Genomic DNA, 21,084 nt, shown 5'->3' on the forward strand with positions numbered 1-21,084 from the left:
AGACAGTCAGGACAGCTGGCTGCTGACTCCATTGGGCTTGAGCCAAGAGCCAAGGAAGAGATCTTGTCCACTTGTCCACTAAAATGCTGCTCATTTTCACCTCATCTGGCTTCCAAAGGTCTGAAAGGTTTCATGTTTGCAGCCCTTTCCATATTAGGATGATCTCCCTTCATCAGCATTCCCACATCCTGCTGGTTTTGAGTTAGACAGTATCCTCAGCTTTTCTTTTCTCTGGTTTTAAGCTTTTAAAATCACTTGTATAAAGCGGAGGGAGGGGGTTTTGTCCCAGAGAAACAACAATACTTAACATGTGTAAAACGCTTTTCACCTTTCAAGCAAATTCAGTTAACTAATTAATCCTTGCAATATCCCTGGGAGGAAAGTAAACGTTATCTCACTTTTACACATGGGGAAACTAAGGCAGAAAGGTGAATTGCTCAAAGCTAGTGAAAGATTTAGTGCTGCAGTCAAGTTTATAAACACAGGAGTTTTCTGCCTCCTGGTTCTGCATGCAGGCAATTAGACCAAGTCTCCAATGGCCAAAGCAGGCTACAAGGCGTGACCTTCCCTGTGAAGCAGTAGCATTGCTCTGGGGTCTGCAGAGAGGCCGAGGCTCAGAGCTAGGGAGAGATGAGGTAGGGGTAAGCACTGTCCTGGTTTGAGCCTCAGCCCCTTTCTAACTGTGCTCCATCACTGCCCCACAGGTAAAACGAGCTGCGTAACAAGTACAGCAAGCAGAACCGCAGAATGTAGCAAGAGTTGAAAGAAATTTTGCACCAGCTGTGTCAAATCAGGGACTGTAATTTGGAAGCTGTGTGGAAGACATGAGTGCTGCATGTCCTACAAATGAGTCTCCGTATGATGGAGATAGGATGTGCCATGCCTGTCATCCAGGGTAATAAATGAGAATATTAATCTGCCTAGTTTATCAGTTCTCCATCTCAGGAGAGGGCATGGACAACTTTTCTGATACGTATTTTGTGCTGCTACTGTGCTTATTCTGCTTAAAACAGTTCCACTTGTTCCAGAATTACACTGAGCAAGTGAGCAGCCTTATCACGGCAGTAGACAAGGAACTACATTCTGGTATCAGTGACAATGGTGCAAACAGAGAAGCTGCTTCAGTTTCGGAGGAGCTGCTTAAGCTTTCTGCTGCTGTATCTGAGCACTGCACTAGCTGAAAATACCTCTGTTTGGACCAGCTGAGAGAGGAAAATCAGGGCATCTGTGCAGCACACAGCAAGGAAACTTCTCCGTGTCACCAGCCAGCACTGTCAAAGGCACTGCTCTAGGGAAGCTTGCACCAGCACTTCAGTCTTGCTATTAATAATGAGCATTCCTGCTTTTTCTGAGAAAGGATTGGTGACTGAGGAATTAACACTACCCCTCCAAACTCACCAAACTTTTCTTCTAGTTAGGGGGTCGATGCTTTAAAACAAAACAAAAGAGCACCAGAAATACAGCAGGTGAGTGCCAGTAATTTTTATTTCTGCACTGGAACAAATTGTGCCAAGCATTTTGTGAGAGAAGGACAAGAGAGGACAATCCATCAGTGCAGAGTACATCAACGTATTAAAAAAATGCAAGTAGTGGGGAAAGCTTTTAATTTGAATGATATCAGTGCCCACAAGCACGACAATAATTAAAGGTCTGCCAGCATGGCTATTATACATTCTGGTTTAGTGCATTTAATATCTCAGCTGCTTCAAATCACATCAGCCTGATGGCTGGCAAGCACGATTCCACTCTGGATGCAAATCAAACTCTCACACATTGTTCTGAAGCCTCACTTTTAAGGTAGGACTTTTTCGCATCGGGACAGGACAGGCTGTCCTTTGTCCTTGCAGTTCTGTGATGCTGGTGCGCTTCCGCTGCCCAAGGAAGAGCAGAATAAATTATTCTCCTTAGGGTTTGTCTGAAGTGATATTGTACCCTACTTCAGGGCAATTTTTCCAGTTCTCAAAACTTTCCTTCTCCCCTGGCAGGTGTACGCTCTGTGAACCAGCTGGGATGTTCCCTCCCTTTTGCGTTGTAATGAGGGTAAGCGAGGGGACAGTCCCTCCCGTCTCTCCAGCCCTAAGCTGGTGGCTGACAGGACACATTGGGCTACATTGCATTCAGCTTGCTGGTGGCAGGCTTATTACTAGACTGCAGCCGTCTCTGATGGGGTGGGTGGGCAAACAAGTGTTTTTCCTTCATCTTCTGGTGCTTCCGTGCTGTGCTATTCCTGAAGAGCCACAGGACCTCCTCAGGAAGCGCAGCCTGGAGCAGCACTGGCACAGAACCAAGCTGGATGGAAACAGATGATCACTTTTGCAAATACTAATTTACAACACTCCCAGAAACAAGCCAACTTATTTTATTTTCATATCAGGGGGGAGGGAAAAAAAAAAAGAGAGACTAACAAGCAATGTGACTAGCATCATCATGATTACTCCGCTTACGTGTATCCCACTCGCCTTCACTCTGCCTGCTTTCCCTTTCAGCCCATAACCTCAGGAGGACAGGACCTGTCTCTCACTGGCTGTTTATGCAGATCGGAGCGCAAGGGGGCCTTGATCCTCCCTGGGTCCTTCTGATGCTACTGCAGTGCAGCTGATGAGGAGGTTTTAGACCGAGGTGGCTGCTCGCTTCAGCTCATAAGAGATTGAAAGTGCCCTGGAGGTCAGGGGGAGGTGCCACGTCCTTCGACCTTGAAAGCATTAAGGAGTTGAACAATTAGCTGGCTGGAGTTTGGCAGGAAGAGTGCTGGATCTGAAGCCACGAAGCAAAAGTGCGACCTTGTTAGGATTAAAAAGTGGAGAGTTCAAAGGGATACAGGAGGGAGAGTGGGAGGTCTAATGAAGGATATAGGCAGACAGATAAAAAGCTGAAGGAAAAATCTGATGGCAGTTTTCTTTGCCAGTTTAGCATCTGCTGTTGTACCAACTCAGTCTCTTGGAAATCACATTTGAGCAGGTTTTCCCCTTAAGAGACATGGTAAACAATGCTGCATGCACTTCTAGACCATTTCAAATGCAGGGTGAAGTATAAAAGCATTTCAAGCAAATGTTTTACTGTGTATTTGCAGTGGACCAGGAGAGGATGCATCACAGATTTGTATCACATCAGCTGAGGGGCAGGAACCCCCTATTTTAGGGGTCAAATATTTCTTATGCTGTGATAATTTGATCACTCAGGGCAGCTTCGTTTGGAGGATCCTGTCATGTGTGGATTCACTTCTCTCAGAGGAGGTGCAAATTCATACTGCAGCCTTCCCTTCAGTGGGAACATTAATACAGCCCTGTCTGCCTGCCCCTTTGCAAGCACAGTTTGGAGGCTGATTAACTTTAAAGACTTTCATACCTTGTCAAAATGTTCAAAAGTTATTTGCAACAGGCATCTACCTTAGCAATTTAGTGTGCTGGAAGGGTTCTTGCTATAAATACTCTTTGTGTCTTTACTTTGTCTCTTGCAGTTGCACTAAGGCATTCACCTGATCACAGCAGTGAATAGCTCAGGGCCATTTCCCACCTATTGGACCCAAGGCTGGAGTCATGCAGTGCCGTGCCACCCAGGACGCTCCACTTGCAGAGTAGACAGGAGATCTGCCAGCTGTTAGCGCTCTGAATTTGTGTGGTGCGTTGCACCAGAGACTGCACTGGCACAAACCTCATGGCTGGTAAAGATGTGGTGTGCATGTGTGGTTTTGGAACCATAATGGGAGGCAGCAAAATGAACTAGAGTCCTTCCCACTTGGCGTCAACTCCAGTTGGTTACTTCGATGTGTCCACAGAGCATTGAAATCAGGTAAGCCCTGTCTCCAGAAGACATAAAACTAAAAACAGCACCAGCCCTGATCAAGTGCTGTTGGCTAGATTTGGTTGTTAGCTATAATGAATAGCTTGAAACAGCATCAGTTTTAGTGACTGTGTTGTTAATTTTAATAAGAGTTTTGTTTTATGCTGATCCCCTTAATTATTAGTTTAAATATTGCTGTCTGCTATTAATTGGTAACTGTGCTGTCTGCCTGGCTACGTCCTGCCAATGCAGAGTGTGTGATGCGGTGCTGGCTCCCTGCAGGACACCCTGCCAAACAGCCCCAGTATAGGCAGATTTTTACAAAGAGCTGCAGCCTGAAAGGAAACCAGATCGAACACACTTTCATTTGCATTGTGCTCCTCACCCACAGGATCCTGCTACCCAAACCTGGGCAGCATTTCCAGTTATCACTGTTCTCTGATGTCGTATCGCACTGGCCCAGGCTCATACTTCCCGCTCCATTCCATTCCTTACCTGCATCCAGTGCGCTGGGAGCTACCTTCTGGCTTTTGTACATTGGAGGTTCCCTGAGCATGTTTTCCATGAAGGCTGCTCCTTTTCCACAGCATCCAGCTCTCATCACACAGACTCAGATAAAAACTCCTTTTCCCCTGCACTGTCCATTGGCCGCAGGAGCACAACAGATTGCTAGTTAATATCTGGCGAGAGCCAAGTGTGAAACCTGATTTGGGAAAATGCATCCAAAACCAGTGTCTGGATCAGAGCACCTGGAAGAGGCTGTCTAGTAAAAAACTTCAGGCCCAGGGAATAAGCTGGACACCAAGTCGGCCTCCCACCACCTAAATGATGCTGTTTGGAAACACAGAAAATCCTACTCTACCTGCCCTCCTGTAAGGGTTTTGACAAGATGCTACCCCATAACCTTGGTTGCTTCAGCTGTTGGGCATCCAAATGGTTCTGGAGACAGTACCACGTTCCTTTGTCCTGCCAAGCATGCCAGTGCTCCACAGCCACTCTCTGTAATGAAATCTTTTTCTGCCAGTCCTCTGAGGTCAGAGTGGTCTCATTAGCTCACCGCTGGGCAGCAGCCTCAAGCCCAGCAGAGGGCAAATGGTGGGAAGTAAACACCAGGTCCTGCCATTGCCTGATGCTCTCCTGATGCATCCCGTGCCAGCGTTCATGAGCACACTGTCCTGGCCGGGCAAGCTCTGCACAGGGAAGAGGAAACACACTTGCAAAGCTTGAGCCCACAGGGATGATGTGGACATGCTGCATCAGTGTCCCTTGCTATCTCAGCCGCTTCACTTAGGTCCTCTGGGCCAACAGAAGTGTCAGTGACCTCCAAAACCTCCCTCGGCCCATGGTTTATCAGTGCAGGCTTGGGCAGGGTACTAAGGAGCCTCTGGTTCAGGCTGTGTGTGGGAAGCAGTGGTGGGCGCTGAGGAGGAACTGGAACTTAAGACAGATGGCATGCTAGGGGGTTTATCCCAAAAGGAGAGATGTATTAGAGCAGCCTGAGAGGAGATCACAGCAGCAAGAGCAATAATGCAGCTCTTTTTTTGCTACAGAATAGAGAAAGGGAGTTAGATTGACATGCAGATATCACTGCTGGCAGATATGCTTCCCAGGGAGTTTCCAGCGCACTATCAATAAATAACAATTTCTCTTACATGCTTTGCACTTCAGAAACATTCTGATGGTCACTGCTTGCTTGCTTTATTTTTGAAGGAACACCACCACAAGAGTGGCATTTGGGCACTTGGGCACACTCTAACATGTAAACTTACCCTTGTCTTCTTCTACCTGCAGATTGCCAGTTAGGGGTGAACAGTACATTTTGAGGGTAACTTCCATAACTTTCAGCATTTGGACATTGCATTTGCTTACACCCAGCATCAGAGACAGGCCATTAGTGGAAATACCAGGGGTTGGGGAAGGTGGAAGGTGCAGATTCTGCTGGTTCCTGGTGGCATGGGGATTTTTATACTCCCTTCAGGCATAAAATAGAACAACCTCCAGGCCGGGCTAGGTCAGTCCCATCCCTGTCTGGTCTGTCTCCCCGTAGACCATCAAAGCTCCCCAATAGCTTCCCATTCTCCAGGGTAGAAGTGATAGATACACGTGGGCATCTTTGAAACAGCATACCTTTGTCTTTCCAGTTCATTTTTACTGCTGGAGTTGCTGATACCCAAAATTGATGTTTGGGAGCAGCAGGACATGAATGGAGCAGCATAGCCAGAGGTTCTACTCTCGGAAAATGTTTGGGGAACTGCAGCAAAGAAAATCTAAACCCCAATAATCCTACCTGAATGTCAGCATTAAAGTCACATCAGGACACCACATGCTTGTGGTCAGAGTTACTTCCATTCTTTTAAATGTAATGGTGAAGCCAAAGGGCAGCACAGCAGCTGCATGGGAAATTGATCATCTCTTCTGGACAGATCCCACTGTATCCCAAAATCTATGTGATCGGCCCAGACACTACAGCGATAAATGCTTTGGAGACATTTATACATTAGATGAGACTTGTGTTGTTTAGGACACAGTGGTTGAATCCTGGAGCTATGCCTTTGGAGTTTATGACTTGCACCAAGTTTTCTGACCAACATAGTTTATTCTTTTTTTCAGGGATTTTAGTCCAACAAATAGCACTAAAGGCAAGCAGACTTAAGGTTCACAGATTAAGATTTTCTGGCACAGATTGGTTTTATTTCTTAAATCATTTATTTCTAAAGGTCAGTATATAAAAATTCATGTTATCTAAGATCACTTTCCTATCAGACAGGCATATTCAAATATTTGATACATAAGTCAAAGTACACTGCCTTTAGATCAATCACCCTTTTCATGCCTAAACCTATACAAACTACATCTCTGTTTCATAGCAATGCTTGAAAAAAACACTCCAGATTTGTTTTTTCACAGATCAGCAGCAAGCTTATACTGAAATCCAGACCTTTGAAACATGCTCTTCCGGCCAACTTTCATCCAAGTACCCGAGATTAAAATGGTGTTTGCTACCTCCTTGAGGAAATCTTGCACCTTTTCTCCCATGGGGCTGGAAAGCTGTCCAGTCAGTGCTGCAGCAGGCTTGGTGGAAGTGAAACAAAGCCCTCTCCAGCCATCACCCAGGCTTCTCTCCATACACCATTTGGGAACCCACCTCCCAGCTCAAGATCTTGCCAAGACCCTTGGGGAAACACTTATGCTAAAGCAATGTAAAAGTCTAATCCTCACATTCCTGACATTTTGTTGGATCATGGCACCATTACGGTGTAGATTAAAAAGCATTTGTTACCTTTATTGTTTATCTTATGGGCTAGATTAATGTCACTATGTCACTTACTTTGCCAAATTGAACTGTCAGTTCAAAACTCCAAAACAGGCATGTGAAAAATGTCCAGTAGATTATTTTCTATCTAAGATTAAGTTCTACCCTATCATCCAGGGTTAATTTAGGACCATTAATTATGTGTGGGCTGGACATAAGTTTTCAGGCATGTATTATTTTATTACCTGGTCACATAATTAAAGTGTCACCTATCAAGGGACAAATTTTAATGAAGTTAAAAGCACCTTGATGACATACTATTATTTGACCTGTTATATAAGAGGATTATTTCTTGCCTGTTACTGATTTTCTTTGACAACATGAAAAGCACTGGTTTTAAATTAGCTTTTTCTTCAGAGGGGCCAAAGCCTTACGCTACATTCTTCTTATTACCTCCAAGACCCCCACTCACTGAGGTACACTGAGAAGACCCCCTGTTTTTACACTTGGAGCTCATCAGCTTGTTCAGCTGCTAAAGAAAGGGTAAACATTGCTAGTCTGCAATAAAATGTGCGTAAAGAAGGTCAGGAGAAAAAGGCTATAATTGCAGTGGTATCTGCTGAAGGTCAGTGAGACTGAGCTCTGACTTAGGAGACAAGAGAGAAATGTAAATTTCAACAAAGTGACAGCTAGAAAGGTGACAAAATAACCAACAACACACTTCTGACATATGTGAATACCACTGGAAAGAGGTGAATGCGGCGTGGGGCAAGATGCTGTAGGGAAGGATAACAGAGGCACTAGAAAAGCACTGGTTTACTAGTAGGTGCTTCCTGCTGGTACCACTGAGGTGACAAACAAGTGGGACGTGCGGGCAGGGGTTTGCTGCTGCTCAGCTAGTCACAAACTAGATGTATCATTGCTATTCCAGATTCTGAAGCCTGGCAATCAGGTTTTTTCAGGTACGTGCTCAAAGCATTCATTATGAGTTTACTTAAAAAGAGAGCCTGACATAATTTGCCAGGATTTCACCAGTATTTCTAATGTCCAGCCAGCTTGCTTGCTTGCAGCAGGAGCAGGCTGTGCTAGATGCTTTCTAGCATCTAGAAGCTGGATGGAGCAAGAAGGGATGGGGCTGTTCCTTACAGCAGTGTACATTCCTGCACTCCCTCCTTAGACTTATCTTGGCTGAGATCACTCTCAGCTTCTTCTGAAGATGCTAATAAGAATTCATTGGTTCTTGTGAAAGGAACCAAGATCAAAATATAACATATTTTAGGATGTGTCCTTGTTTCAGCTGGGATAGAGTTAATTTTTTTCTTAGTAGCTGGTGCAGCGCTGTGTTTTGGATTTGGTGTGAGAATAATGTCGATAACAGATGTTAGCTGTTGCTAGGTAATGTTTATACTAAGTCAAGGACTTTTCAGTTCCTCAGGCCTTGCCAGCAAGAAGGCTGGAGGGGAACAAGAAACTGGGAGAGAGCAGAGCCAGGACAGCTGACCTGAGCTAGCCAAAAGGGCATTCCATACTATAGAAAGTCATGCTCAGTATATAAACTGGGGGGGGGTTGTCCAGGGTCTGCTGACCACTGCTCCAGGACTGCCTGGTCATGAGTCAACAGGTGGTGAGCAACCGTATTGTGCATCACTTGTCTTTTTCTCCCTTTCCTTTGGATTTTAGTCCTCTCCCCTTCTCCCTCCTTTTCATTATAATTGTTATTATTGTTGTTATTATCAATATTGGTTTGGGGTGCGTGTCTCCTACTTTTATTTTATTTATTACAATGTTCTTATCTCAACCATCGAGTTTTACATTCCTTTCCAGTTCTCCTCCCCATCCCTCAGGGTGGGGTTGGCGGGGAGTGAGCAAGAGGCAACATGGTACTTAGTTTCTGGCTGGGGTTAAACCACAACAGGGTGAAACAGGAACTGTGGAGTTAATTCTAAGGAGGCAAAATGTAAGACTAACTAGCAACAACAACAAAAAAATTCCCTCTGGAGAGTCCTGCTAAGTTTCAAGATAATCTCTGAAGAGTAGAAGTTCAGTCATTCTGGACACTTAAAATATATACAACAAAGCACTAGTGGGACTTGCTAAGCCACTATCCATCATATTTAAGAAGTCGTGGCAGTCCAGTGACGTTCCCGCCGACTGGAAAAGAGGAAACGTAACACCCATTTTTCAAATGGGAAAAAAGGAAAAACCAGGGAACTACAGGCCAGTCAGTCTCACCTCTGTGTCCTGCAAGATCATGGAGCAGATCCTCCTGGAAACTACGTCTAGGGCACATGGAAAATAAGGAGGTGATTGGTGACAGTCAACATGGCTTCACTAAGGCAAATCATGCCTGACAAATTTGGTGGCCTTCTACAGTGTGGTTAGAGCGCTGGTGGATAAGAAGAGCAACTGACATAATCTGCCTGGACTTGTGCAAAGCATTTGACACTGTCCTGCATTACATCCTTGTATCTAAATGGAAAAGACATGGATTTGATGGATGGACCACTGGATGGATAAGGAATTGGTTGGATGGTCGTACTCAAAGAGTTGAGGTCAACAGCTCGATGTCCAAGTGGAGACCAGTGAGGAGTGGTGTTCCTCAGAGGTCAGTATTGGGACTGGCGCTGCTTAGCAACTTTGTCAGGGACATGGACAATGGGACTGAGTGCACCCTCAGGAGGTTTGCCAGCAACACCAAGCCATGTGGTGTGGTTGACATGCTGGATGGAAGGGACGCCATCCAGAGGGACCTTGACAGGCTTGAGAGGTGGGCCCATGCAAACTTCATGAAGTTCAGCAAGGACAAGTGTAAGGTCCTGCACCTGGACTGGGGCAATCCCAAGTACAAATACGGTCTGGGCAGGGATTGAGAATAGATGGAGGGCGGCCCTGAGGAGAAGGACTTGGAGGTGTTCCTTGATGAGAAGCTCAGCATGATCCAGCAATGTGTGTTTGCAACCCAGAAAGGCAACCGTATCCTAGTCTGCATCAAAAGAAACATGGCCAGCAGGTCGAGGGAGAGGATTCTTCCCTTCTACTCTGCTCTCATCTCATGAGACCCCACCTGGAGTACGGCATTCAGCTCCAGGGCCCCCAGTGTAACAAGGACATGGACCTGTTGGAGCAAGTCCAGAGGAGGGCCAGGAAGGTGATCAGAGGGCTGCAGCAACTCTCCTATGAAGACAGGCTGAGAGAGGTGGGGTTGTTCAGCCTGGAGAAGAGAGGGCTCCGGGGACACCTCACAGCAGCCTCCCAGTGCCTGAAGGGGCTACAGGAAAGCTGGGGAGGGACTTTGTACAAGGGCATGTAGTGACAGGACAAGGGGAGGTGGCTTTAAACTGGAAGAGGGTAGATGTAGATTAGGTATAGGGAAAATATTCTTCACTGTGAGGGTGGTGAGACACTGGCACAGGCTGCCCAGAGCAGCTGTGGGTGCCCCATCCCTGGCAGCGCTCAAGGCCAGGCTGGATGGGGCTGTCAGCAACCTGGTCCGGTGGAAGGTGTCCCTGCTTGTGGCAGAGGGGGTGGAACTAGATGGTTTTTAAGGTCCCTTCCAACCCAAACCGTTCTATGATTCTATGACTTAACAGGGAAAGATTCTGCAAGGGATGGAAGATGGAGTAGATTACCTAATGCTCTCTTTTATCTCAGTTTATGATCTTGAGACTAGGCAGACTGTCTTATAGTTACATAGCCTCCAGATTACATAGATGTACTTATACCAGTCTGGTCCACTTTAGAAAGGAATGAATATAGCAACTTTGTCCATACCTAAGTGAGATAAGGCATTAAATACTGCCACTGCTACCTTCAGTCTCATAGCAATGGTGGGGTTTTTTGATGCCACCATCTTACTCCAGACTGGACGTAAATCTTTTATAAGAGGTGCAGGGATAACCCTGGCGTTTGCCCGAAGTCCAGTGGTTCTCAGAGCTTTGTTTCTTTAGTGGATGAAGCATTGCAGTGGGGCATCATGTAACAAAAGTTATTTGCAGTGCAGTAAGTACTTCCATCTGACACAGCTGGCAACAGCATAAATGCAGAATTTTTCTGTTTATTCTGGATCAGAGTTCAGCCTGGGGGTGAGCACTGCCTCAGTCTGACATGGGCTGCAACTTGCAGGAAAAGCCCTGGCCACTAGAAAATTCAGCCCCCTCGTACCCCCCCTGAGAAGGGAGTGTCAAGCTGTACATCTCCCACCCTCCATCCCCTGAGAGCAGTGTCCTCTAAGCCTCAGTGGCATGGCACCCATGAAGCAGGGCCTGCAATGGTTTCTCATTGCCAGGTAAAATGCACCCAGAATGATGGAGGAGCAGCGAGGAGCAGGAACACGCTGCTGCAGGGTGTCCTGAGCTGTGGTAACTCCAGGGGTGCAGGCTGCATTCTGCTCAAACCAGCTTATTGCTCCAACCCTGGAGTGCCAGGACACTCATCCCAGTGTAGCCCCTTGCCTGCTGCTGCCAGGCAAAATCACTACAGCCTCCAAGATCAGCTGGCTTTCGGCTGTAGATGTGAAATCCCTTTGCCTGGCAGCACACAAAGGTTTGGTGGGCTGCAGCTGGCCACAAGCCAGGCTTCCCCTCTGCTTTCCAGCCCCACTTTGACCTCACCTAGACAAAGCTCAAGCTATTTCGCTTCTACAAGTCTCCTCTGCTCACATAATATGGCAAAATATGGATGCCACATTATCCACAGTAACACAAAGTTTGATAAAAGACCTCACCTTGTGTTCCAGTTCCTTTCAGAGCCCTGAGACCTATACGGCACAAAAAAGAGCAAGGGCAGGGAACCACCTACAGCCACTTATTACACATTATGGATCTTTCCATTGTGAAAAACACTCCCTTTTTCAAAAAGCCACCTTGCACTCCTTCTCTCACAGCTATTGATTCCATAGACCAAAACAATAATGTGCACCTTGCTGCAGTGAACTTATGAATGTCTAATTTTGAATGGGAAAATGTCACAGACCTCCACTCACAGACAGGACTTTGAACTGAAATGTGTATCCTGTCTCTTCATCCATGGTGTCCTGCAGGGGCGCATTTAGTCCCTCCAAAATTTGCTATTAATGTAAGCATTGTTAATGATACCTAGTCTCTTGCTGGCAGAGAGAGGAGGATGCAATTGTCCATTTTGGTTCCCAGGAGGTCCTTGAATGGCTGTGACAAGCACCAATAATAGGACTTAGATAAAAAGAGAAGTTGGTAACTTTGTCCAAATGAATCACAGTTATAATTTCCTTGAAAGATGAAACGATTGTTAAACTGACGGGGAATACAAAGCAACTCTCCTCAGATTGAACTGAATCATCTTTGCACATTTCAAGTGTATTGTTCCTTTTCTTATCTGCGTATGGTAAGAGTCCTAATGATTCTTGCAAGTAGATTACTCTCAGACATGTGCCTTAAGTGACACAGATGCTGGTTTGTATGGGCTTTAGGCACATTGAGAACCTGATCCTTGAAGGTATTTAGGTACATAAAGATGCAGAGATGCCTAGTGACATTTTTCTCAAATGCCCAAGGTTACAAATCCACCTGGACTATCATTTCAAATATATGAAAATCAAACTGTCAGTAAGATTCTGACCACAGTTGCTCTTACAGCAGGCTGTACTATTTTACGAGAAAGTTTCTATAATATTATATTCTTATTATGCATTACTGGCTAATTCTGGATTTTGACCCATTTAAAATCCCAAGATTCCTATCAGAAAATAAACTCCTCCAAATTATAGGGCTTTACAATAGGACTGCTGTGTTTCTTTTAGAAGATTACCATAAAGGTTGATTCTGCTGAATATAAAGAACATATGTTTGGGGACAGGGACAAATTTCCCCTTAACAGCTTCAACAATTCTTCCTTTATAATGATTAGGAGCTTTTAACAGAGCATACTAAACAAGGAAGATAAATTTTGGATTCACTGCTACTTTCTATCTATTTTCAGCTTCACACAAAGGCATTCTTGGTGTGGCAGCTCTCAGCCACGCAGGATGTAGCACCAGAGGATGCTGACAGGGGAAATTGCCGGTGTAGGAAATTATCTTTCCCCAAGGAAGGGAAGCCAAGAAAAGAAGTTCATGTTTTGCGTCTTTGCAATAGTAAAGCAAGGGAAGACTTGCACTGGGGTAGAGAAATTGAGTGAGACCTTAAAAGAACTAAGGGCTTTTCTTCTTGGGGTGCTAAGAAAAATTGTAGCCTCTGCATATCAGAATTAAGGACCTAAGAAACTGTCAGGCAAGAGCTTAGAAAAAGCAGGAGAAAATGGGGTAAGAAGATGTCAGTGCAGGAGAGTGGTTTGGTTTAACTGTTGGGAAAGTAAAATGTGGGAAGTATTCCCAGGATAAGAAGCCCCTGAAGTCAAAGAAATTCTGTGTGATATGAGATTGGAGACTGTAATAGGTCTTGTGTTCCCATGAAAGACACATGATCAGAGCAAACTGCTCTAGCCTGTCTTACTTCATGGATAATTTCTTTGTTTTAATTCTTTATTTCACTACTTGAAGACACACTTTCTTTCCCTGGTATTTGTATGGGATTGTCTGCACGTGCATGTACATGTTGCATTTATGGGTAGGTATACTTATCTGGATTAATTTTGTTATCATGCAGACTTAATTCAAAATACATTGGAGGAAGACATTATTCAATAACTAATAGATGTTATACCATCAACATATTCTAATGGGCTGATTAGCAATTTTATTGTATTCAATTTGCAACGTGGCAATTCTGTGTCAGATGGAAGAGCTATCACAATGAAAAACTGCATTAAAATTAAAAACCAATAGTCCAAGTTGCAGTCTGAATGAGCTTCCTGGTGGAATGATGAAGTGCAGTTATCTGTGAGTCTGCCCTGGATGCCCAGTAAAAATAGGCGATGGAAATCCTTGGATAAAGGTGGAGAAATTAGTTGTTTTTATTTCACATCTAAAATTGGTAAATATGTCACTGGGGTTTTAGGATTTCTTTTTTTAATCCTCTCTGTTCTCTCATGAGAATAGCACTGAAGAGTCATGACCCTGCGGATTTCTGTTTGGAGGACCTTTTGTCCTGCCTTCAAAAACCGTCTGGTTTGTCTGCTGCTTTCTGAAACACAGGGATGGAAGCAATAGTCTGTTGTCATTTGCCTCTTGTTTTCACACTTATAAAGCGGCCACCTCCTCACTCACTGGCAAAAAAATATATGCTGAAAATACAGCCAAACTGTCCTTCCTCTTAGAGCATTAGTTCTTCTGCCACCGGGGAAGACATTAGGATGTTTCATGCATTCTGCTTAGTCCTTCACAAAGCCTAGGCAAGGGCAAAGCTCCTTGAAGGGAATGGGTAACACATTTATACACTCAAATGCAAGAGGGAAGCCTCTTCCCTCCTGAACCTTTCCAGAGCCCTATGTTGGTGGTGGTGGCCCTCACAGCACGGTGGCTCCGTGGCAAGGCTGGCCCAAGGGACTCCCCTGTCCCCATGTTCTTCCAGCTTGCTTCCACCTTGTTTGCACTGATGCAACTGTTTGTGAAGCTGCACTTCGACATGTTGGGTCACTGAGATGATCCAGTTAAAAACAGCCCTCCCAAAGAAGGAAGCAAGAAGATGGATTTGCAGCAGGTGCAGGTACTGCTGCCATCCTCTGCCCTTCTCTCTCTCTGGTGGAGTGTCTTGTCCCCTAGCAGAGGCACTGGTGAGTCTCTGTGGCTGCAGCACTGCCAGCCAGCCCCAGATGCCAAGGAGAACCAAAAGCTGACAGCAGCTTAAATTACCGCTCAAGCAGTAAACTCAAAATGTGACTTTGCCATCAGCTTAGCTGAACTATGAGGAATGGACTACTGAAAGGGAGAGATCCCACTTCTCCCAGCCATGTGCTCCTGCCACCTCATTGCAGGGTGGGACAGCTCATCTTGTTGACCTGGTGAAAAAGGATCTTTTTCTCCTTTTGCTGGGTGAGCTTTCAGCCCTGTCGCGCCTGGCTCCCACTCCCTGTGTGGCTGCAGGATCAGCAGCACCAGCATGGGGGCACCAGGAGCATGCAGCCAGGTTGGAGGAAGGCAGGACCATCCCTTTGGGAAGCAATGTGGTTTTAGGTCAGTTTAATCCACTTGCAGGACTGTGCCTTGAGAAAGTTGTGGAGAGGACACCCAGCCCAGTCACCAAGTTCTCCTGAGTGACGGTGACTGCCAGCCAAAGGCCATGGCAGACAGCTGGGACAAGAACTGCTTCAGCCCTGGCCATTAAACCTGTCGGGGGTGATGAGACAGACCCCCAGGCACACAACGTAAACACCCACGAAGTTGGTGGGGATTTGTCTAACATGAATTTTTTCACCTGATGTTTTTGCAAATGCATCCCCTTTTGGCACTTTATCTCATAAAGGCAGTGGAAAAGCTTCCCGCCTGACACAGCCGTGACTCCTAGGAATGAAAAGCTTTTGGAAGTGATGCCTGGATGAGCCCTGCTGAGCTGGGCTCCCTGCAGCCTGCTGAAGGCTGTGTGAAATGCTGCCCAGCACAAGCGGCACTGCTTTACACCCCCTTAGCAAATCGCAGTAGAGGGTGCAGTGCAGCGAAGCATCTGGTCATCTGCACTTGGGAAAAGCCTCGGACAAAGAGGGAGGTGGCATGACTGAACACACAGAGTCTTGTTACAAACCTATTTCTGCAAAAGAGATGAACTGACTAAAGCAGAAGCTGCAACAAACTGCAGGACAAATTCTGTGAGCCAAAGTACACTGAACATCATGTGACATCCTTTTAAATCTTATTTGGAACTAAAATATCCTTTTTTTTTTTTTTTCCCTCCCAATGAAAAACACGTTCTATTGTTACTTAAATAGCATATATTTCTGTAATAGTCTTTTAATGCAGAGCTGTTTTTCTTTAGGGCCTTGAATATATGCAAATGACATTGAAGAAAAGAGCTGAAGTATAAAGGAAGCACAGTAGTCTGGAAAAAACGGAGGGGCGAGTGACTGTAAAGATCAACTGGCAAAGCAAGCTTATTAGGCTTCTGGGGGAGGAAGCGGGGGTTATTAAACGCCTAGTGTCTCATCCTATGTGAATATAACTACCTTATTACAGCAGCTCTGCAGAAGTCAGAATATGTGAAGGAAGCAGCCTCCACTGAAATAAGTGATACAAATCAGAGCATTTCCATTCCCTCAGCTGTGATGCCATCCGACTCCAAAAGCACTGTTTAAATATGAATGGCATCCTGTTTATGTGCGTATTAACAATATGTATACCCGTAAAGGCTTGCAGAAATGCAAATATTGCTCTGCACACAAGTGTCTCCCACTGAGGCTGCCTAGAAAAATAGCATCAGGACACAAATTGGTAATAATAAGTACAGCTGAAGCCAATAATGAGGTAAAATACATATGCATGTGTGAGGAGTGTAAAACTTTGGCCCTGAATCACGTGCCTCTTAGTGTCTGGTGATAACAGTTCCCTAGTGCCTCTGCCCTCAGTTGCACATGTGACAGGGGATCCCTCCTTCTGCTTCCAACACCTCAGACGAGTGTCCGTTTTACAGGACAGAGGCTGCCAGAGCAGATGGGCTAGGAACAGCTTTGTCGCACATGTGCAGGTTTAAGCAAATACAGTGATTATGCTGAAATTTGCTTAAAATGAAAATTCCGCTGAAACGTAGGAAAGAGTACACAAATGGAAAGCCCGCAGTGCAGTATGAAGTGGATACATCCTGCCTGATCAATGAAGGCACTGGTGCTGCCCAGTTTACAGCAATATCCTACGCACAGACTTTTAAGAGCTCGAGGAGACACAGTTCCCAGTGCGGAAGTTTACGGTTTTATGTGCTTAGTCATTTCTGCTGTGTTATCACTGGGAGGGTCATGGAAGGTCCCCATGACATTTCTGTACATAGGGTGTATTTTTTCCAACTCATCTGCTGTTTTAGTCTAGTGTCCCTAGCTGTGCTGGAAATTCTGACTAGATAGGTTTTGTTCCAGCCAAGAGCTCTCCAAAGCATTATTTGTGAACATTCATTCAGAGAAAACCTTAAGATATGCCTATAGTTGTTTTTCACCAGCATTTGCACAAGTGATACCACTGCATTTGCCAGAACATTGGTGGAAAACACAAGCTCTGCAAGGGCTTTTGTGAAAGTGTCTGCACACAAGTTCACGGAGGAGTTTTCTTCCTTCCCCTAATATCTTTGGCTGGTTTTGCCATAGCACGGTTAGAAATTGATCCTCAGCAAACACACTCGGCAGGGAATTTCTTCCTATCACATATCTCTGAATTCTCACCACCTCCCAGACTGCAGCATATGACTAGTCCTACGCCTTCATGACAAGTTTCTGTTAAAGTTCACTGAGACTTCAGAAACCAAGTTGGAAACAGGTCATTAGACCACTTTCATGATGGTGAGAAAAGTGTTGTGCTTTTTGGTTTAGCTGGAGAATAGTTAACCAGGAGAAAGTCTCCCGAGTGACATGTCTCTGGAGAACTCCTTAAAAATCACTTATCTTCTGAGAATGGGTAATCTCAGCCAGCAAGCTGAACCTCTGAATAGCTGGGAGATTTTTGTACAGAGAGAAATCAATTTCCAGTTTCAGCTCCAACAGTTACAAGCCAAACTAGTTACAGAGAATGCAAACAGATGCAACACTTTTTAATTAGTCTTTGTCCAGGTCAGTTTGTATTTGGTTTCTGTACAACAGGCCATCATCTCATCTACAGTGAGGCATCTTTTGGTCTTTACAGTGACCTGAATCTTTTTGCTATAACTTTTATTGTTTACCTCTGAAATTTTAGTGAACTGGGAACTTAAATGGGGGGTGTGGGGCTGTGAGTATAGGTGTGTTGGTGTTGGTTTTTTCCCTGAAGTGTTATCTTACCACCTTGCATTCAGAGGACTTCCATCTTCTGATGTGTATCGCCTGAGAACAGAATTAATAATTGTATGATCTATCACAGGGATTTGACTGTTATTTGTCCTGAAAAGGAGATATTGAGCTCCGCTCGGCTGTAGAACTGAGATGGTCTGGTGTGTTAGCAGGTACAGAGTGCTACACTCACTTTCTTCCCCGCTGTTTCTTAACCTGACCTCCAAAAGGTCCAACCAAGCAGCAGAGAATTGGGCAAAATGCCCATGCAGTTGAACGGGAGATTTGCTCAAGAATGGCAGGATCAAGCATCTGAAATGATGCAAGCCAATGCTACCCAGGATTCAGAGGTATGTCCAGTTCTAACAGGGGCCAGACACTACAGCTAAGATGTTACCCTGTAAAGAGAGATAGGTAGGGCTACCTTTACCCCTGAGGCCACATGCTGTGGATATTTATTATCATATACCTATGCTTCATAACCCTGCTATATCCTATATCTTATACATGATGCAGTAGCTTTATATGGTATTTCTCCTTGTGTTGAAAGAGTCAGCCCCTAACAATTTACTGTAAACATGAATGCCCAGGGAGGAGCTCCCCAAGTGGAGCTTTAAGGATGCGATAATGCTGGGACCATTTACTCTCTCTGTTATTATCACAGATTGTGTTTGAGTGCTTTTCTCCTTGCCTAAGTCTATTGATGGATTTACTGCAAAGCAGTAACAGGACATGTGCAGGGTTGCATGGTACCTGCCATCATGGAGGTGCACAGGATGAGGTGGGACGGCAGGGTTCGACCTATTTACCAAACACTGGTTAGCCTCAAGCAAGGCAAAATGTCTCAGCGTCCTGAGTCAGATCCTTTCCTAGGCTAACTGCTCTTGTCTTCCACTTGTCCTTGGCCCATGGAACCAATTTCACTGCTATCCATACTCTGTATCCCTAAGGATGTTCCCCCTGTCTCTGAACACCCACATCATCTGTTCACTCTGCTTTGCCACATGCTGAGACATCATATTTGGTGCTTTTATGGGATGGTGGCAGCAACAACAGCGTTTTCTGCCCTCAAGCCTTGAACATCCACTAAGGACCAAAGCTGCAGCGGCCTGCCGCTGTGTAAGGCTGGGAAACTGGGGGTGCCCAAGGCTCACAGGCTGAGAAACAATCTGTACTCACACCCAAAGCTGAGCCTACCTGGTGGGGCAGGAGCTGGGCTGATGATTCATTGCAGTGGGGCCACAACCCTGCACTTGCCTGTTCTGACATCCTAACCTGGGTATGTCACTGCCCTCTGGGATGCACAAAGCCTGCTTGGCTGGGTGCTGCTGCATCAGGAGGCAGCCACCTCTCATACCCCCTCTATCATTGCCATCCTGCCCAAAACCTCACCCAATTCCCCTGCAGCCTGGCTGCGCTTTTGGCCAGGATCACAGCAGGTAACAGCTGCAATGTATCTGTCTCCAAACACATAGAGGACTTGATCAGTTTATCCATTTATAACAAAGCCCTGCTCTGAGGTTGAGCTTCACTCTATTTTATTTTTTTTTTATTTCCATAACTAGTGTGCTGATTTCCTGTCATTGTGGAGTGGGGGTTTTGGGGGGGTTTGGGTTTTTTTTCCAATTAAAATGAGCTTATGTTCTTTGGGGCACTCAGCAAGAAAGATTTCTAGAATCCCTGGGAAGATGGAGCTTTTCCAAACCCTTATTCTTAAATTTTGGTCATGGATTGGATTGGGCTTCTGTTATATTAGCCAGCAGATGTGGCTAGTGGGACACATCAGTAGCACCATGATCCTCTAGGTAGTGTTGCTGTGGGTGACTGTAAGGTGCAGCCGGATCCTTGCCAGCAGTACTGGCACAGTGCAGCATGCCTTGTGTCCTGCTTGGCTCTTGAATTCTCTGGAAGAAAGTAAACTCTTGCCACTGCATCTAGTTATTTGTTTTGACTGTTTTCATGTAGTGTTATCTCATCTCTTTCACTGTGAATTTTTTTCCCGGCTTAGGGGTATGGCTAAAACTCTGAAAGCTGGAGTGATTTAATTACAGCTGTATAGACAGCAAATGAGAGTGTACTCTCAGTCACAACCCCTGCAGTTGGGATGATAAAAGAATTTCCATTACCCCCTTCTTTTCCATCTCAGGGAATTCTAAATAAAATCTTTCATTCTCTTTGAATAGTTGTAATTAAATCAGCACAGCTTTCAGGATTTTAGCTGTACCCCAAGTTGAGGGGCACTGTCTGCAGAGAGCATTCGTACCTCTGAAAGCTACTGTCATCGGACTAAGACACAGCTTTTGAAAACCAAAATGATCAATACACACTGGAATAATTTCACTCTTCATGGAACAGCTACATGAAATAATGTAATTGGCCTCTGGAAAACTGATATTATACATTCATGTCTAGGCTGTAATCAAGCCACATCTTCAGGTAACATGTTATGACTTTAAAGGCTCGATCCAGTTGTCAAACACCTGGTGAACATGCTATGATTAAGAAACAAAAAATATTTGTTTACTTCCATCTGAACGCCTCTACTTTCTCTGCTGCCTGTTTTACGTGCTGAAGAAATTCCAACTCAGTTATCAATTTAACCCCTCAAATTTTAGTGTTAAAAGCTGTTTTTTCAGTGGCTACAAATTTCTGTAAAATGGTATTTATTCAGCCTTTGGCTTCCCAGCGTGGCAAGAGTTATGAAGTGGGAACAGCTATCTGTGCCTGTGCTGGTCTCTCAGGTACCAGTCTGCACACCAGTTCTGTGATCTGGCACCCCTCAGGCCACCTGGGGAGGTCCTCAGGACTGGGCTCTGCCTTGTTTGCATGTTTGTTTTATCCTAAATGTGGAGAAGCTGGGAAGAGTTGCACATTGCTGAGGGCTGTTGAGTGGCTGCTGGTTCTGCCCTGCAGTGGAGGCACTCTGCCTGCCCCTGCCATGATTAGTTTATTATCCCAACACAGGCTATTCTTATTGGGACTGGAATATGGCTATGCTAACTTTAGTTTTTCATTAAACTAAACAAATGAGACCCAAAAGATATACTAGGATCCAAAAGGGGCATTACCATTCTTTAGCCAATTTTCTTATCGCTGCTGTAAAAGTATGAGGAGATGCATTTAAGGACTGTAGTTTAAAAATGTGCCAGCAGAAGAATTTAGATGTTGTCCAAAATTAACAAATCCAAGCTGTTATTTCTCCCAGA

The 21,084-nt window shown here is 45.1% G+C and overlaps 1 long non-coding RNA gene across 2 annotated transcripts in view; it reads left to right on the forward strand.

The window, feature by feature from the left end:
- The window catches only part of LOC119143394, a 67,138-nt gene that overhangs the window by 22,770 nt on the left and 23,284 nt on the right, over positions 1-21,084 (forward strand). The window contains exons 3-4 of one of the 2 annotated variants that reach the window (XR_005102694.1): positions 3,458-3,789; positions 6,688-7,065. This is a non-coding gene — a long non-coding RNA (uncharacterized LOC119143394). Of the gene's footprint in view, positions 1-3,457; positions 3,790-6,687; positions 7,066-21,084 lie in introns of those variants that run through there. The other variant, XR_005102693.1, reaches the window with a different exon arrangement.

Source organism: Falco rusticolus, chromosome 2 (genome assembly GCF_015220075.1).
Source record: "Falco rusticolus isolate bFalRus1 chromosome 2, bFalRus1.pri, whole genome shotgun sequence".
Classification (NCBI taxonomy): Eukaryota; Metazoa; Chordata; class Aves; order Falconiformes; family Falconidae; genus Falco; species Falco rusticolus.